This window comes from Triticum dicoccoides, chromosome 1B (assembly GCF_002162155.2).
Source record: "Triticum dicoccoides isolate Atlit2015 ecotype Zavitan chromosome 1B, WEW_v2.0, whole genome shotgun sequence".
Taxonomy (NCBI): Eukaryota; Viridiplantae; Streptophyta; class Magnoliopsida; order Poales; family Poaceae; genus Triticum; species Triticum dicoccoides.
In genome coordinates this window covers 324,749,825-324,768,542 of record NC_041381.1, presented here as the reverse complement: position 1 = coordinate 324,768,542, position 18,718 = coordinate 324,749,825, and positions in this window count along the sequence as shown.

The window sequence follows — 18,718 nt, the reverse complement described above, 5'->3', positions numbered from 1 at the left end:
AGATCGAGGCGCAGCACACGAGCGGTTTTACCCAGCTTCGGAGCTCTCCGGAGAGATAATACTCCTACTGCTGCTTGTTTGTGTGTATTGAGTGCTTCGAATGTTCGAACCCAGCGTGAGTGTTTCTGCCTCTCAGGTTCCGAACCCCTTCTACGTTGCGCATGGGCCTCCTTTTATATGCTAAAGGGGTCGCCGACAGGTGGCAACGTAGGCGAGGGTAAAAATGGAAAAAGGGAGTTGCGGTTGGTGCAACTACCTGTACAGTGTATCCTACCTAACCCTGACGGCAGTGTATCCTACCTTGTCTCTTTGACTTAAACATTTTGCTCTTGCATGGCCGGCTGGCCTTCCCGGCAAGCTCCTCTTGCCGGGACCTTTGTGTTCTTGAATGGCTCCAAAGGAACCTGGAGGATCTTGGCGGTCACCCGGCAAGCCCTGCCGCGGGGCGCTGCAACTGCCCGTGCACAAGTTCAGGATACTAGGGTACCCCTACTCTAGTACACCGACACACTGCTAGGCAACACGCCTTCCCTAAGCTATGTGTCATGCTGGACGGGCCGTGTTGTACTCCCGATTCCCGGGCGTGTGGGGGTGCGACGCGAATGCGGCAAGCCTTTTCCTTTTACTAGCAATGTGCCCGTGCGTTGCAACGGATCCAAAGTAGTAGAATAGTAGTATTTGTTCACAAACTTGAAAGAAATCACTATTGTTTTGATATACTCCTAATATATTACTCCCTCCGTACCTAAATATTTGTCTTTTTTGAGATTTCAAATGGACTATCACATACGGATTATATAGACATATTCTAGTGTTTCTAGCAAGATGCCCGCGCGTTGCACGAAGTTGATGGAAAAGGTAAGCACAACTTATAAATTGACGGATGGAGTACTAGTTACAGTGATGCATTAAGCAAAGGGATCGCACATGTCGGTACTGACTGGAACGAGAATGCAACAGCACAATAAGAATTAAGGCCACGATGATGCGATCATAGTGGTGGTTACAGAATGCAAGAAGAAGGATGGATCCACGAATGTACGACCTCCTCCTCCTCAACTTAGTGCGCCGGGCCACCGACCGGCGGCTAAGGAGCGGCGACTTTTGTGGCGAGGTCGAGGTGCTTCTCAGCAAAGGCATCCAAGGCTTCCAGCCGGTTGAGTAAGGCCAACATCGTAGCGTCCTCACTGGCCTTGTAGATACCTATGTACACGATTTGCTCGTACACATGGATGTGTAGGTCGACGAATTCTTGCAGGGCGAGGCGCCTCACGGTGAGCGCGACCTCTAGGTGGACATTCTTCGTGGCGTCGGCGGGCAGTCGCAGGGCCACCAGTGCTTGAAAGAGCTTCCGGCCATGGAGGCCGATTAGGGAGGCAGGCAATGAGGAGCCCGGGCGCGCGGGCTGGAGGAGTACGGCGATGTCGTCCGCGAGCTTCTTGAGGACGGTGAACTTGTTGCTGGTGGGAACGATCATCTGGTTCAAATTAGAGTCGTAGTTGGCATCGACGGCGGCCATCCACCAGCCAGTCTCCAACATTGTCTGGAGACAATCCTCGGTGCCATGCCGCAGGCCGGCGTCATGGACCATCTGGCGCAGCCACTGGCTGCTCACGCGCATCGCCGCCATGGGTCTGGAGTGAGCTCTTTTGCGCTTAGTGTAGGTGCTTAGGCAAATGCTTAGGTGCGTATGATGTGGTAGATGCATTGGAATGGAGGGGCGCCTTTATATGAGGGCAATGAGGGCAAACTGCGTTGCATTCACATCGTGCAGCCTCTTTTCTCGGACCTCCTCCCATTACTTCCCTCATGCATTAATTGAAGGAGGATGCATTGGCCGTTCAACATATCGGGAACCGCTACTCCCTCCCTCGTCTACATTAAAGCCATATCGGGAACTGCGCCGCCCGCTGTTAAATCGAATACTCCCTCCATCTAGGTGAGTATTAAGTCATCTTACAAAAACCAAGTAGTAAACACATAGGCATGGTGCATTAACTCTCACGTTGTTTCTTATTTTTTGACATAAATAGAGGAATCAACCAAGAAGAGATGTGGGGCTTGTACGCTTTTAATGACTTGAGACTATCAAACATGACATGCAGTGGTCAGTTCGTTGCACAAGAATAAATACAACCCACGTCAGCACACACGCATATTATATCATCACATCCAATGGCTATAAAAGATGAATGAGACCAAATTATATCTCATCTAGATGAGTTCTAGCAAAACTGTATTAATAATACTTAGTACTCCTGCGCCATGTATCATATATTAGTAGTATCATGTAGTACTTTATTTATTTCCATGTATGACACATAGTTCACGAGCGCTCTCTATATGTACCACCTTTTTTTTAATTTCAAGTTTTGCTCCATGGAGCAATCCATCGATACTACTACTGTACAAAAGTGGAGTATATACATTTTTAAAAGGCTAGAGGCGGGGCAGTCTAGCTCGGTCGGTTTCATGAGAGGCAAGGGCCTTTGTGATTTGACGTCTCATTAATACTGTCAAATCGAATAGTATTGCCCCGCCCGCTGCACGCCCGGCACCTCCATTAAACCCCTCCGTTAAACCCGCATGCAAACCAAGAATCCTACTCCGGCCACACATCCGTTCATGAGCGGGCCAGAATTAAACGCAACACTGGCCGAGCTCCTCCCGTCCGCCCTCAGTTTAAACGAGGCCAGACGTCGGCCAAGCTCCTACGGTCCGCCCTCTATTTACACGAGGCCAGACAGACAGCGGGCAAGAATCGCACCCCTCCGCCGCTCCCCCATCTCCTCCTTCACCATTTTCTCCACTCTTCCAATGGCTTCCGATGAGCCGTTCTCTGGCATATTACTCGGCTGGGTGGCCCGCCGAGACCTCCGGATACGGGCGAGGCAGCTCGGTGCTTCACCAACCTCGCTTGGCCCGACGGAGCCAGTTAGCGCCCCAAGCAGGCGCGTGGTTCCGCAACTCGCCGCTCCAGTTCAGCTCGATGAGGAGTTGCGAGTTGCTCCACGCCGTCACGGCGGCGAGCACGCCGATACGGGCGTCGTCGCTGCCGCGTCGTACCACGCCACCAGTGTCTGCGGTGGCCGTGCCTCCTGTGTTTGTGGGCGCTCCTCCCATGCCTGCGGCAGCGCCATGCAGGCAGAGACAGAAGCCGGGTGCGTGGAGAGAGACAAGTCAGTGGCCAGCTTCTCCGTGTCCACCGCCATCATCGAGGAGAAGTACAACACGGGAGGCCGCTGCCACTTGGGACCCATGAAGGCCACCGCCGAGGCAACGACCGCGGATTCAGGTGGTTTCTTTGCTGCTTTGTCTCTTCCAAGGACCTTCGTTGACCCCGCAAGTGTTTGGCGGACATGAGGAAGACAAAGGGATCCGCGGGCGGCCATTTAGAACTAAAATAAGTCTAGATATATCCATTTCTAGGACAAGTATTTCCGGACGGAGGGAGTATTAATTATACAAGAGAGCCGGATTGGCACCTCTTAGTTCATGTAAATGTAATGAAATACATCATGTTTATATGAAGATCCGGCTTTTTTATACGAAATCCTTCATGCTTATATGAAATCAGTCCGTGTTTGCACGAATTTCATCTGGTTGGTTAGAGTTGTAAAAATGTATGCCGATGGCGTTTGATGTCGTCCTCCGCGGAAGGAAGCGGGAGGAAATTTGCCGGCTGCTGTTGGAGATGCTCTTTATGCTGGAAATAATAGAGTGACATCCAATCCATTTGATTTAATTGCCTGTATGATTGTCCCTCTATAAAAAGTTAATTGCATGTACAGTGTACACGTGACTTGTAGGGTGGCTACAGCTTCGTACAGAAAGTTAAAAAGAAACAAGTCCATCCTTAATATTCTAAGTACTCTGTGGGTTCCACTGTCAGTACAGTAGTGAAAGAAGTACATATTAAATAAGTAGAGTAATATATAATATAAAAATCTAAAGTTAAAAGACAGAATTCGAACTCATGTCATCGCGTTGTGAGCATCCGGCGCTAACCAGCCCAGCACATTTTTGTTGTAGACCATGCTGGCGATATATCTCCATGTCTACTCTTGTATATACTCCATTCATTCCTAAATATTTGTCTTTTTCAGATTTCAAATGGACTACCACATACGGATGTGTATGTAGACATATTTTAGAGTGTGGATTCACTCATTTTGCTATGTATGTCTTTTCAGGAAGGGGTCAGATTTGTCCTTGATTTATTTATGAGGTATCCAGATGGCACCGCACCGCCAAGGAAAGAGGGTAACATCAAAATTATTGACTACTTTTTTGAGTATGTTGGTAAGGTCCAGTCATAGTCACTTGTTGAAATCTCTAAAAAGACAAACACTCCCTCTGTCCGGAAATACTTGTCATAAAAATGGATAAAAGGAAATGTATCTAGACGTATTTTAGTTTTAGATACATCTCTTTTTATCCATTTTGATGACAAGTATTTTTGGACGGAGGGAGTAGAAAACAGAGTTGGTGATGATGGTGTGTGTGCCATCCTGCAATATAGGCTGTCGGATTTATATCTAACAGATAGGAAAGAAACTATGGCAATTTTGCAAAAATATACCCACACGTCTCTCCACGTTCACAAATAAGGCCTTCCCTCGTTCAGCCTTTTCTCTCACAAGATAAACTACTCATACAAATGCATCTTGATGTTCCGTGCAACGCACGGGCAGCTAGCTAATTTCTTTTAAAATAGTTGCTGCGATAATTGGGTTGAAGTGATATATTTTATGTCTGCCCCGAATGATTTTCATATTCACTAGTAGTAACAAAGAAAAGGTTGCTTTGTTAATTAACAGAAAACGGGGTGAGAACTATCACATGAGGCCGGTAAAAACAAGGCACACTGGGTTCAGCGTCATCGTCACTACAGCTGTGCGCGCGCGAGAAGTCTACATATCGAGGGGGCTACCGAGCGAGGCATCGAGACACAATGTTTGAGAGATAAACCAATTGACAGATTATGATCAGATCGAGTTGTCACCCTTCTGCTGTCATTGTTGGGGGGGGGAGGGAGAGAAAGACGTATCGAGAGTGTGCGCGGTAGGCATAGAGGCACAACTAGCGAGTGTGTGTGTGTGTGTGTGTGTGTGTGTTTGAAAGAGGAGTAGATAGATTATTATCAAGATCGATGTGCCACCCTACTCCTTCGGTGCCGGGTAGTGTGTGTGTGTGTATGTTTGAGAGAGAATCCAGTCGATAGATTAGTATCAAGATCGAGGTGTCACCCTACTCCTTCGGTGCCGGGTAGTGTGTGTGTGTGTGTGTGTGTATGTTTGAGAGAGAAGTCAGTAGATACATTAGTATCAAGATCAAGGTGTCACCCTACTCCTTCGGTGTTGGGAAGTGTGGGTGTGGGGGGGGGCAGTAACACTCACATATCTCTACTCTTATAAAAAACAGAGTTGGTGATGATGGTGTTCCTGCCATCCTGCAATATAGGCCATCCGATTTATATCCGACGAACAGGAAGGAAAATATGGCAATTTTGCAAAAAGATACCCACACCCCTCTCCGCATTTGCAAATGAGGCATTCCCTCATTCATCCTTTTCTCCCACAAGATAAACTTCTCATACAAATGCATCGTGATATTCCGTGCAACGCATGGGCATCTTGCTAGTAGGGAGAAGGAGTTTGTGTGACACATATCTAGCTATATTAAGGGATAGGTAGATAGCATATGTGTGAGAGACATTATTATACTTTGAGACATTAATGGCTGTGGGTGGGCCGAATTAAAGGGGTGGGCGTGTTAGACATAGAGAGCGTGTGTGTTTCTGTGTGAGAGACTTGTAGGATGGGGTAGAAAGATGAATTTAACCCTGACGGAGGGAGAGAAATACATGAAGTGCGCGTGTGTGATTCTGATGCCCACAAGGAAATGAGATATGTATGCGTGTCAGGGAGTTTGCACAATTTATTCACGTATCACTATCTAGCGATCGTGGACATGCATCACTTGAACATAAGTCAATATCTACTTCGTATCGTGGTCAAAGGTACAATATCGATTCAATGCTATAAAGATTGGACACTCACATATCACATTTTTTCTATTTAAATAAACCTTTTCAGTTGTGCATGCCAAAGTTACAGTGATGTTTCTTCAAACAACCAATGTAGCTATCATGTACATGCACCATTGTTACTCTTGCATTCAAATTCATTAGTCTTGGATGATTTAAGTTTCTATTTTGAAGTAATATATGTAATATTCATATATGAATTCAACGGGTACGCAATTTATGAAATGGAGGCTATGTAATCATATGAGGTAACACTTTTAAGTAGCTAACTACAATATCCATTTCTTTTTGTGCGCCTCTACACTAACACGTCAATGCATTATGTTTAAAATAAATAACCAATGGCACTAAATTATCTATTTACACGAGAAATACATAGGTTGAGCGTTTGATCCCTTTTTTGTGAACGCGCCACTACACCCGTACGATTGGCCACGCCCGTGTGAACGTCCAAGTTATCAGCGCATCATCCTGAGTTATTGTCTTTTTTCTAGGGTGGACTTCACACCAGTTATTAACTGCTGACAAGTGCCCCGTATACACAGTCTAGCATGATCTTCCCGCTAGCACGATCCGAAATTAGTTGAAACTGGATACAAACGATCCCGCGGGTGGCAAAATCTCCCGCCTCCTTCTAAAATTTCCGCCACCTTAGTCTTTAGCATGCGAAATCCCCCTTTTGTCCTTGGTGCACGGAGACCAACAGTTACAATACCGCCCTCATCTACATGATAGGTCGGGGCTGCTTTGGTAACTTCCGGTTCCCCCCACTATAGGGCACCCCCATTTCCTCTCCCCCTCCCGCAAAAACGACAAACTCCACAACAGCAGAGCATCTTAAATCATGCCGTCCGTACTTCATCACCCTTTCTCCCCTCCCCTCTCGAAACCCTAGACTGCTCATCCACCGGCGTACCATAGCCCATTCACTGCCAGCGGCGTCCACCTCGCCGGATCTGCTTCTGCGGACGCATCTACCCCTCCCACCTCCCCTAGAAACAAGTAGGCTGCTCATCCACCACTGTACCACAACCCATTCAGTGTCGGCCTTGTCCACGGCACTAGATCTGCTTCGCCGATACTCTCGTCAACCGCCGCGCATCTGCAGCAGCTCATTCGTACTCCCCACCGGAGACGCTTCGTCCACACCCCCCGGAGCCACCCCACCGGCGCCCCCGTCGATGGCCTCTGATCCTCTTCGCCGACACCTTCCTCAACCCTACCGGAGCCGCTTCGTCGACACCTTCCTCAACCCTACCGGAGCCGCTTCGCCGACACCATTGTCAACCCTACCGGACTAGCTTCGTCTATACCATTCTGAACCCTACCGGGGCTGCTTTGCCAACTCACAAGTCCACGGCCTTAGATCCACTTCCTCGCACCCTCATCCAACCTACCGGAGCAGCTTCTGACGCCCCGTCCACGACCACAGATCCGCATCGTCAACACCACCCTTAACCCAACCACCGGAGCGGCTTCTGACGCCTCGTCCACGGCCACAGATCCGCATCGTCGACACCATCCTTAACCCAACCACGGGAGCAACTTCTGACGCCCCGTCCATGGCCACAGATCTGCGTCGTCGACACCATCCTTAATCCAACCACCGGAGCAGCTTCACCTACGCCCTCGTCCACGGCCACAGATCCGCTTCGCCCACACCGTAGTCCACCCTACCGGAGCCGCTCCACAAACACCCTACTCAATGGTTCTAGATCTCCTTACCGGACCCCGACAGCCAGCGCAGTGTCATCACCCTCGACGTTTCTAACCTGATTCCCACCGTCTGGAGAGATGCCAAGCACCCGCCACGGCCTAGGTACTTGTCACCTTTAAACTCGTCCAGCATCACCTACCCGATGTACTTCAAATATACTAACCGGTCGCTGTTACCTGTTATGCAGCTGGCAAAAACTACAAGGACGATGTTTCTTCTGGATCTAACAGCTTGGCCAACCAAGATCCTGGACTGAGGCATTGCTATGATCTCGTAAGCATGTCTCTCTCTCTCTTGTATTGTTCTGTGCCTGCCAACGTGCTTTGCTAGGATTTTCGACCAGTAATCCCTTTGTGCAGACAATGATTTCTACTACTGGCTGCTAAATTACATATGTAGATGTCATACATGATACTACCTCGTACCTCCGTTCCTAAATTTAAGTCTTTCTAGAGATTCCACTATAGGCTACATACGGAGCAAGATGAGCGAATCTACACTCGAAAATGCATCTATACACATCTGTATGTGGTCCATACTGGAATCTCTACAAAGACATATATTTAGGAACAGGGGCAGTACATTACACAAAATCATAGGTGGCATGTAGGAATTACAGTGCACTACATTAGGCTCCCTTAGAGTGCCTGCTAGTCCAGCATACAGAGTCATGGCTAGTTTATGGTACGCACACAATCGTTAATTGGTGGTTTAAATATGCGCAAGGGATATGCAATGTAGTATCATGTAGAGATGTCTGAAATTAGCCGTGTCAACTTGCAGATAGGGTTACACAATGAAAAAGTACAAGATGTATGTGGCAATTTCATGGAACATCGCAAAAGAAGGAGATGCAGCGGTGGGCCTATACAGTGTGCTATGGTACGTCACTCCTCCATTGCAATCATCGTGACATGTTATTTGTATGCCAGTTCTATTAGCCAAGTTTCTTAGGGATAGTTATTACGAGTTATCCTAAGAAAATAAGCACCTGCGAATATAAGCTCCATGTAATAAGCCAACCAGTTCTTTTCATTGCGTTTTCAGCTTATCTTTGGTATGATCGGTGGAAAGTCTAGATTGCATTATATATTTTTCATTTTGCTGCCCATATGGAAATTAATTTGACTTGCAAACATCACAAATTGAACCCAGTGTAGTAATTAATATGATAGGAAAACAGACCATCAATATTTGCTCAAAATGCAAATACAAAAATACCATCTACTTGGCACAATCTACTTTGGTCAATGTTTTCCATAAAGATCCCATTGCCTAATTTAAACGAAGAACGCATGACCCACATTTAAATGAAGAACAATTATTTATTGAAATTCGATGGTCCAAGTGGTTGGTTATTATCATATAGCAGCACCACTAAAAGCATCATATAGCAGCAGCAGCAGCTCATAGGAACTCATCATACAGCAGCAGCAGTCTGCAATTCATCATATACCAGCAGCAGCTCATAGCAATTCATCATATAGCAGCAGCAGGAGCAGCTCATAGCAATTCATCATATACCAGCAGCAGGACCAGCTCATAGCAATTCATCATATAGCAGCAGTAGGAGCAGCTTGTAGCAACTCATCATATAGCAGCAGCAGCAACTCATAGCAATTCACCATATAGCAGCAGCATCAGCTCATAGCAACTCATCATACAGCAGCAGCAGCTCATAGCAATTCATCATATAGCAGCAGCAGGAGCAGCTCATAGCAATGCATCATATAGGAGCAGCAGAAGCAGCTCATAGCAATTCATCGTATAGTGGATCAGAATGAAAATTTGGCAAAAAATCAGAGGAGATCCTCACCTTGTTGCATGAGCTCATCCTTCAACAGCACCTCAAGGCCATGGCCTAGGAGGAGGGGAAGGGGAATAAGGTGCCTTCTGCCGCAGTGTGGCATCAGCCGTAGTTGTGCAGCACCTGCCGGAGTAGTGCGTTGGACAAACCACAGTGGAGCTGCTGCTGGAGACCATGAGAATGAGGGGCGGTGCCAGAGGGAGGAGCAGCCAGGGAGATTTGCCCCTACCCGTCGGCCATGTATCCTAGCTGGACATAGCATCGTCGAGGACCAGGCCAGATGGGACCAGTGGCAACGGCTCGCTGGAGGAACCTTAGTGCTGCAGGTAGGGGATCGAGGTAGAGGGAAAGGGGAGAGGAGATGCAAGCGGGCAGGGCAATGAATGCTTGCGTGTTTGTTTCTACTTGAGGGTCGGGTGTGACACGGGCATAAGCAGTTGCATTTTGAGTGTAATATAGGCAGACAACAGAGTCATTTCACTATTCCCCCTCCCTTCAATTTTTAGTGAGGTTCTACCCGAAACACCCCCCCTCCAAACGAAATTAGTTAAGCCCAAGCCCATAACTCAAAAATGACTTCTTTACATCTTTTATGACTTATTTTGATAATATGCCCTGAAAAAGCGGAATCAAACTGGCCCTTAACCTGCAATTCAATTGTGCGTGCAATGATGTATCACTCCTTCCTGCTATCTGTACATTTAGGCATCATCATACATGGCATAACCTAATACATGTGCATTCCATTGTAGAATCTGGAATATGCAATGTTTATGTTAGTTCATACGTTGCACATGATGTTTAAATGCCCCTTAAATCTGGCCAGTCAAGTGATGGTCTTTAAGCCTCCTTCTTTGCTTCTTTTCTTGATATGTAAGATTTGCTCACACATCTGTTCAATTGCTTGTTTGCATCAGCCAGCCATACTAGGACTGTTTGCTTTGATTACTTGATGTTCTTGACCTAACACTCTAACAGAGCTTGTCAACGATTTAAACACTAAGGGCTGCTGTAGTGGGGCCTTGTCTAACTCATAGGTGACATAAAGGTTTGGCTGTACACTACAGTAGGCTCTTCAAGAGTACCTGGAGATCCAGTTCGAAGGTATGCCTAGTTTTTACATAGTGCAAACATAGTAAATGCTCATTTCATTGTGTGCAAGTGCAACAGATGCGGCATGTTTCATTATGTGGTGTTGTTTTGTTATAATCTCATCCTTTTGTGTTCACAAACTGGAAAGTATGCATATTTATCTTCCAAGGAGATGAGTAACAAGTTTGTGTCACCTTGCAGAGGGGGTGCAATGAAGATAAGATTGAGGATTTCCAAGTACAAGATGTTAGGAAGGAACCTTGCAAGAGAAGGAGGAGCTGCGCTGAGCCTCTTCAACCTGCTAAGGTAAGTCACTGTATGCAACTCAACAGTTCAATTCCTTGTTTGTTTCAGCATAGTTAATTTTCTCTTTTCAATTGCTTTATTTGTCCTCACTTAATGAGATTCCCAAATAATCATGCCTGATGTTCGGTACTTGTATCACTATTAGTTGACATAATTAAAGGCCTTACCATTTAATTACTCTGTCGAAGTGTGCCTGAAGCTTTGAAGTCTATTAACCAACTATTATTGCATGAGGCTCACAATCTAGTTTATACTACGCTAATGATTGCATAGTTTTGCCTGTTGTAGTATGTTTGTATGAAACCCTCTGATGTTCATTCTGCTCCCTAAGACTTTAATTGAGGTACAGAATGGCCAACTGCTTGCTTACTTATACGCAACATGTTGTCTAAATTTGTAACTTCTCACTGTTTTCGATTGGGCCCCAACATCATGCTCCTCTGGTGAGCTAAGAGGGATTTCTGTATGCAGGCTGCACAGGCTATCTTTTTTATAATTTTTAAAATATCACCTGCTTATGCTTCATGACGTGTAACATTTTTTTTGTGAAAGTGATGTGTAACATTATTGTTAGTCCTGTTTTGCCATGTAGTACAAAATAGTGTCTTGTTCGCTTCACTGTTGTAACTATATTTTTGCCCTAGTCATGTGTTCTTACAGAAACATTTCAGGATGAAGTGACATCAACACAAAAATCTGCGAGCAGTGCGGCATGGCCGTTACCGAATGATTATGGATTGGAATTGGAATGTGATGATGTTCTCGAGCATCAACTAGAGGTGGCAATACAACGTGTACATGATTGTCAACGTATAATCAACAAGTTGAGACTGGACATGCAGGAGTCAAAAAAATGAAACAAGACACCGAGGTAACCTTGAAGGAATTGGAGATTTTGCAGACTGAAATTTGTGCTATCTGAATCCGGCCAATCCTATTTTCTGAAGAGATTATAGTTCAAATGGAGTTAAGTTGATGCGCGTCCATGATGTATGAGCTGTATTTTCCCAGTGTATGTAATTTGTTGTTTGTGTATGCTTTATTATCACCTGTGCCGAACCATAATGCCCAGTGGGTATAATCGGTTGTAATTTCTTTATTGTATAGTGTAGGATTATTCTACCTTTCTATGCCTTGATCTCTTTGTTGTATAGTGTATGCTTTTTAGAGGTGATAGTATTGTGTAGGATAAGTCTTTGAATGTGCTATATCGTTCAAACGGGGGCCAACTCGCCCGACCATGGGCGTTCATGGTCCGTCGGATCCATGGGCCTTCTACGTCTCGTAGGATCCATGGGCCTTCTACGTCTCGTAGGATCCATGGGCGTTCTACGTCACGTAGGATCCATGGGCCACCGACTCATTTATGGGTCTTGTACGGCCCTTTAATGGGCTGTAGACGGGCCTATAATGGAAATCGTACGTTTTATGGGCTAACCATAACGGGCCGTTAATAGGCCGTATTTGGTGTTGCTTTGAAAATGGCCCAACAAACTAACAGACCAGAAACGGGCCGACTGTAATGACGGGCTGAATTTGGCGCACAAGCAGAAAATGACAGTAATTGGCCGTAAGTAACCGAATGCTGCAAATGAGCCCAAGAATTAATGGGCCCTCAGAAGGCCGAAAGTTAACTTGGGCTGGAAACGGCCCAACGGAATAACGGCCCGTTAATGGGTATAAAGTGTTACACTGTTCATTACGGGCCAGTTTCACCACGGGCCGTTAATGGGTGTAAAGTAATACACCGTTCATTACGGGCTAGTTTCAGCATGGGCCGCTAATGGGCCAAGAGTTACAAAGGGCCTCATATGGGCCGAAAGACGTCATGGGCCATTCATGGGCCAGAAGTGAAAACGGGCTGGAATCATATTGGATGGCCCAGATGACGCTACTGGGCCTAATTTGCATAGAGCGTAACGGGCCTTGGGTTAGCGGGTTGTAAATGGGCTATATGCTAACAGGCCGTTAACAGGATTTCCACGGGCCGGCCCGCCATCTTTTGACCAAGTCAAACGGGCCGGCCTTTTCATAGGAATGGGCCACTGTTGGGTCGTGCCACATGTCGACGTATCATAGGTGCCTTTTGTCTAGTGAGTGGATGACATCTGTCCCAATGATGAGCCGACACGTGTTTCCTCCAGCCAATGATGATTTTACACGTGGAAAATCCCCATTGGTCGGGGCTATTAACGGGTTATCGGATCCAAAACCCGACCCAATAGCTTAACGGCGTTCTGTTACGGTGGATGCCACGTGTTGGTCACCCTTAACGAAAGCACTTCTGTGATGCGCGATTTATCGTCATGGAAGTGGACACTTCCGTGTGATAATTTTGGTAATGTCATGGAACACATCTACGACAGCACAGTTATGACTATCTTGATTCTGTCATAAATTTGTCATGGATGTACATGCATGACAAAAAACGCGGCCTACTGTGACAAACATGTATCATCACGGAAGTGTATTTTTTTGTAGTGGAAAGAGTGCGACCTCTCTTCCGGAACTGTGTAGTCCTTAGGTTAATCTCCTTAGTCGATGATGGTAATGTAGTTGGCGTGGCTACCGACAACGGGGAAGATGATCTGAGGCGGCGAAACAAAGTCTGCAGGGGGAATGTCTGCTGCAGTGAACGCTTCCGTCGATGGTACACCTCCGGTGGGGTGGATGACGGCACGGCAGGAGCAGGACATAACACACTGAGTTTTCTTTGACGCCTGAAAATGAAGTAAATCTGTAAGGGCTCCTTAGAATTGGATGATTCTATAAACGCGGGGATAGGAAAAACATAGGAATAGGATAGGAATGCACTTGCAAAACAGAGCATTTGCAAATATAGGATTCTGTCAACCTGGGTGTTTGGTTCACATGAATTGGAAGAACACAAGAATGGAGAAACATGGTCAAATTAAAGTCAAACCATGTGAAAATGAAAAAATAAGAATCTTATTATGCCAATAATGCAATTAGTCATGTCCTTCATGCATATTAATTTGAAAAGGATGTTCAAGTGGATATTAAAATTCCTATGTTTTTTCTTTAAAAAAGATATCAAAGGAAAAATCCTACAGTTTTGCTTTGCTCCAATCCTTCTAACCAAATGCACGAATAGTAGTACCATAGTAGTTCCATAGCAAAGGATCCCTGAGGGATTGACATGAATGCAGAGTAACAAAGTGATGCGACGAGTGTTCAACCTCTTTGGCATAGCCTTGTCGACCTCAACATCATTGGGTTGGATGTGGAGGATGGTGATGTTGGTGTGACTGTCGGAGGCGGGGAAGAAGATCTAAGGCCTCTGGAAATGGCACCGAGGGTACTTCTCTGCTGTGATGGACGGTTCCGTCATTGGAGCAGCTCAGGTGAGGTGTACGGCGGCGAGGCTGAACCAGGACAAGACATACAATGTGAATCTGAAGTAGGACTCTAATATCATCTGCAATAGATGATGTAAAATACATCACCAATAAGTGCTAGATGTAAAACGCATCAGCTGCGCCACGGCCGCTCTGACAAATGCTATAAATATTGTTCACTCTGAACTTAACTGAAGAAACTAAACTTCATAGTTGAAACAAGATTTTACTATTGAAACTGCTTGAACTAGTAGCAGAGCATTTCAATAGAAGTTTAGGGTGTTCGAGCACTAGTAGCAGACAATCAGTGATCTAAATCAGCAGTCGCTCGAGCAGGGAACGCACTAACAGAGAGAAAGTCGTGCAGCAGCATCGCGAGCGAGTGCTAAAGCACCAACTCCTATAGCTGCCAGAGGTCATGCAGCAGTAGCAGCAGAGAGAGCGAGAGCAAGAGCAGAGCAGTAGCACGAACAAAAACAAGAGCGGAGCAGCAGCGTGACCGACATCAATAGCAGAGCAGAGCAGCAGCATGAACAAAAGCAAGACAGTGCAGCAGAGCGACCGACAGTAAGAACAGAGTCGCAGCACGAGCGAGAGCCAGAGCAGAAGTGGCAGCACGAGCGAGTACTGGAGTAGCTGCAGCTAGTGCCGGTGTGGAAGTCGCCGCCGAGGAAGCAACGACATGGGGGAGAGATGACATGGATGAAGTGGCCGGCGATGGCGCCATTGATGGAGACCCGCCATGGCTGCTCGGTATCGAGCACCAGCAGCCCCGTGAGATTGAATAAAAGATAAAATGCAGCAGTGAGTGCAGAACCTCCTTGGTTGCGTTGAGTAGGCCTCGGCTTCATTGGAGGAATTGGTGAGGGTGTTGCGGTTCCGATGGGGCAAGTCAAGACAGAGATGTGGGGATGGAGCTGGCGCGATAGATGAGGTGAATGTCGGGGCAGCTCCTTGGAGGTGGAGGACGGGGCTGCTGACCCGGCGGGACGACGAGATCGACGACAGATCTTCATCCAGTGCAGTGGATGAGGGACGACGAGCTGTTGCGGTGGACGACATCGTCAGGGAAGGGTCTCCGGCTGGGCGGCGGTCAGAAGGCCGACGGAGGAGTGTGGGGACGTGGGTTTTGGTGGCCTCGGTGTATGAATGGGGGGGCGAAGGGGAAGGTAGGTGGAGCCATGGCTTAGGGACACACTTGTCCGAAATGTAGGGTAAGTTACAAACAAACCCCATCGGTTTTGACCACGTGATGTCGAGGCGGGATTTCTGGGTAACCGGTAGAAGGGGGATTTCACGTGTCTAGGCTGCGGGGCCGATTTCGAATGAGGAGGGAGTTTTCGCGCGCGTCGAAATTTTCGGATAACAAGGCGCGGCGCGGTTTGAAGAGGTGGGAGTTTCACAGCAGAAGAGACAAAAAATACTCGAGCTTGAAAATTTCGAGATAACAAGGCACGAATAACATGTTCGGCAGAACAAACTTAACGTGTACAAAAAAACAATCCATACAAGACACAAGAGAGTCATGTCTCCTTTTACTATATTGCTATAAATGCCACTGAAAAAACTACAAGAAAAATGTAAAAAAAATTGGGAGAACAAGATTACCCTATATAGTAACAAATCAATTCGCACTTCCCTCAACAACGACAACAAAAAAACAATTCCCACCAGAAGAAAGAGTCATGTCCCTTTTTATATGATTACAAATGCCAGGATCTCGAATTTCAATTGTTGAATCCACGTTATGTTGAATTCAAATATATCGTTAGGTGACCTTGCGGTTTATAATGGATGTAGTCCTACATTTTGATCTTCCATCTTATATGAACATTTTACTCCACCCTATGAACGTATATATTGTCGTCTACCATATGGACTAAATTTGAATCAATTTTCCTTGCTTCAATACGATTATCGTCAAGTTATGCCATCATTTAAATATTATCTTGATAACAGAAAACATGCATATAGAAGTAATCATATTTCACTATGAACTACATGTACCATATGATCTCCAATTCAAATATTTGTATCCATTTTATGTTGAATTCAAATCACAGTACATCGGTCTAGGTAGTGAGATGTTCGGGATAATCTAAACCCTTTTTTCATATGTATAATTCTTGGCCGAATTGGGACTAGTTTTGGTATAAGCTTCTTGGAAACCGGAGATTCTCTCAACAAGCCTCGTGGTTCTGAGAGGGAACTTGTCACCTTTGTGTGCGAAATGATATACGCTGCCTCCCCCCTAATTTTATTTAGAGAGGCAACATAGAACTATATGAGTTCCCTGTTAAATTTTGGAAAAAATTCGGGTTCATTTTTCCTTTTTATACACAAGCAAAATATGCATGTGCGTTGCAACTGGAGGAAAAGAAGGCATCTTTCATACACACATCTGACAACATCAGCAAACAATATTCTTAAAAAAATCTTTATTGACACAATTTCAAACAACATGAAAATCAACTTTAAGCCACTTGTTTACATTAAAACCGTATCAACAGTTTAATGTGCATCATTGTATAGGGGTTGGTAGTGCACTGTGCAAAACAGAGAAGATGATTATGTACCTGTTTTAACCTTTAGGATATAGTAGTTGATAGGAATCAACATCCCCTATAGTGTCAATAATAGATTGCGTGAGAGCATCAAACTTTCATGTCTACTAAATTTGAATATGGTAGAAAACATATATAATAGACATTTATTAAATGCCCCACATAGAGAAGATATTAATTAAGTCTACATTTTGTTAAATATTGTAATTATTTCAGGTTTGTTTGGCCTTTTTTATACATTAATTGAGTTTCTAGACATTTAATGTGCATAATTAGAATTTGAACTGCAAGCACATGCTCCGGTGCACCAAAGTTGGTTGAAAAATCACATGTGTGTCCTTGGGTGAATTTCTAGGTCCCATGCAAGAAACATGAATGAAATTCAAACATCTGGGTGTCGTGACTCAGCCGAGAACATTGAGAAACTTGCTTTTTAAATTCCTGTAAATCCAAAACTCACCTGGAAATCATGAAACTTGGCATGGTGTCATGTCTTGGCACTAACATGTTGTGGTAAAAAACTTGGCTGAGTTGGAACACGTTTTGGTATAAGCTTCTTGCAAACCGGAGCTTCTCTCAAGAAGGCTCGTGGTTCTGAGAGGGAACGTATCACCTTTGTGTGCAAAACGATATACACTGCCCCCCCCCTTGATTTTCTTTACAGAGGCAACATAGAACTATATGAGTGTCGTGTTAAATTTTGGGATTAGTCCGGGTTCGTTTGGCCTTTTTTATACATTAATTGAGTTTATGGTCATTTAATGTGCATAATTCAATTTTTAACTACAAGCACATGCTCCAGTGCACCAAAGTTGGTTGAAAAATAACATGTGTGTCCTCGGGTGAATTTCTAGGTCCCATGCAAGAAATGGGAATGAAATTCAAACATTTGGGCATCGTGACTCGACTGAGAACATTGAGAAATTTAGTTTTCAAATTCCTGTAAATCCAAAACTTGCCTGGAAATCATGAAACCTGGCATGGTGCCATGTCATGGCACTAAAATGCTGTGGTACAAAAACTTGGCCGAATTGGAACAAGTTTTGGTATAAGCTTTTTGCAAAGCGGAGCTTCTCTCAAGAACGCTCGTGGTTCTGAGAGGGAACGTGTCACCTTTGTGTGCACAGCGATATACGCTCCCCCCCAGTTTATTTTCTTTATAGAGGCAACATAGAACTATATGAATGTGTGTTAAATTTTGGAATTATTCCGCGTTCGTTTGTCCTTTTTTATACATTAATTGAGTTTCTGGTCATTTAATGTGCATAATTCAAATTTGAACTACAATCACATGCTCCAGTGCACCAAAGTTGCTTGAAATATCACATGTGTGTCCTCGGGTAAACTTTTAGTTCCCATGCAAGAAATGAGAATGAAATTCAAACATCTGGGTGTCGTTGATCAGCCGGAAACATTTAGAGACTTTGTTTTTTAATTCATGTAAATCCAAAACACGCATGAAAATCATGAAACTCGGCTTGGTGCCATGACATGGCACCAACATGCCGTGGTAATTTTGTTGTCCGATTTGCGAAGGCGCACACATTAACAATCAACAACGTCATTTCGGAACAAGTGCTTTCTCGTTACAATTGGAAACACAACTAGTATAATTGAAACCGTGGGCGTTCTACTTACCATTTACGTGCCGCCACGCATCCCTTTTTTTATTAGCTAGGAGGCGCAGTGCAGGGTAGCTATTTGAGTATGGGAGGCGTGTGATCAGACCCCTGTGTGGGCTTATCGGGAGGAGAGCCCTTTGACCTCCATCTGCTACCAACCTCTCTCCCAAGGTCTCCATTAATGGCGCCCAAGCCCATGTTT